This window comes from Dermacentor andersoni, chromosome 2 (assembly GCF_023375885.2).
Source record: "Dermacentor andersoni chromosome 2, qqDerAnde1_hic_scaffold, whole genome shotgun sequence".
NCBI classification, from domain to species: Eukaryota; Metazoa; Arthropoda; class Arachnida; order Ixodida; family Ixodidae; genus Dermacentor; species Dermacentor andersoni.
The window spans coordinates 70,499,455-70,501,280 of NC_092815.1; positions in this window are offsets into that span (position 1 = coordinate 70,499,455).

Consider the following 1,826-nt stretch of genomic DNA (forward strand, 5'->3'; position numbering starts at 1 on the left):
TGGCTTCACAATGGGATTTTTGACTCGGAATTCACTCCACCGGACTATATCGCAATTCGGACGGACAGACAGAACAGCAAGGGGGGCGGCGTCGCCCTTTTGCTTCGGTCTGATCTTAGGTTTTCCGTTCTTCCAGCTCCTCTAGATATGGAGTCGGCTTGGTGCAAACTTTACTTGGAAAAAACGCATTTTGTAATCGGCGCTTTCCATCGCTCCCCGGGAACAACGGTGGACTCGCTTCAAGCAATCGAAACGCTCCTGCACATGCACAACCTAGGTCCTTCCAACTTTATTTGTCTGGGTGATTTCAATGCACCTGGCATTCATTGCCCCTCCCTATCGAGATGCGGTCATGATCGCTCTTTCGATAAAGAACTTTTGAATTTTAGCCTGAATTTGGGGCTTACTCAGATCGTTTGCGAGCCTACCAGGCAGAATGCTCTTTTGGACTTGGTCTTCCTTAGCTCGAACCTCACCGCGAATGATTACACTTGTGAAGTGGTAGAAGGCATTTCTGATCATAAGGCTGTTTTTGTTTCCCTTCCGTGCATTTTTCCTAAACCATCCTTCGTTCTTACTACATTTCGCGATTTCAATCACGCTGACGACACCTCTATTTTACATACATTGGCTGATGCCTTCGACACCTTTGAAACACTCAGCATATAAAGTGACGTGAATGTTCTCGTGACATATTTTGAAAATATTGTCATATCATGTATCGAACACTTCATTCCCATCAAAACAAAAAAGAAAAATACTAAATTCCCTTAGATTAACAGAGATATACTACATCTTTCACGTCGTGTTCGCAGGCTTAGACGCTTGAAGGACTCCCATAACCCCGTACACACTGCTAGGTTAGCTAAGGCGAAGGAGGATCTTTGTACAAAAACCAAATCAGCCAAAGATTTTTTTATAGCGTGCAGCTACTGCTTCTGTTGAAAAGTAACCCGCATAAATTCTGGGGACCCATTTTTCCTCGTGACAGCTCTTGTACATCCTTATGTGTGAAGAACGAAATGTCTAGTGATTCACAATTAACCTCCAACGCCTTCAACGCATACTTTAAGTCCGTTTTTACTTGCGATAATCATATTGTTCCTCCTTTTTCAAACATTCATCCGACTTGCCCAGTTAATAATATCTTAGTTAGCACAGAAGGTGTCTTAAACCTCATACTAAATCTCATACTAATGAAAAGTGAAGGGCCTGATGGAATCCCGAATTTGTTTCTCGTTCGGTATGCATTATGGACTTCACGATACCTTACTCTTATCTTCAATAAATCACTAACCTCCGGCATAGTACCCTCATCATGGAAGATGGCTAAGGTGCTTCCGTTACATAAGTCAAGTAGTAAGCAGCATCTTTCTAACTACCGGCCAATATCTTTAACACCATATTCGTGCAAAATACTATAGCATATAATATACAAACACATTATGGAATTTCTTGAATCAAATAACATTCTCTCTAATGTACAACATGGATTCAGACGCGGTTTTAGCACCATAACACAACTTGTCGAGTTCACGCATGGTATAGCTTCTAACCTGGATAAGGGATTTCAAATTGACGCTATATTCATAGAGTTTTCCAAAGCTTTCGATACCGTACTTCACTCAAAACTACTGTCCAAACTAAATGCCATCCTTAACAACCCTCAATTAGTGAACTGGATAGAAAGTTTTTTTGTCTCACCGCACTCAATTCGTAAGCTCTAACTCGATCAATTCTTCGGTGGTGGACGTGTCATCAGGCGTCCCTCAAGGCTAGGTCCTCGGACCTCTACTTTTCTTACTATATATTAATGATTTGCCACG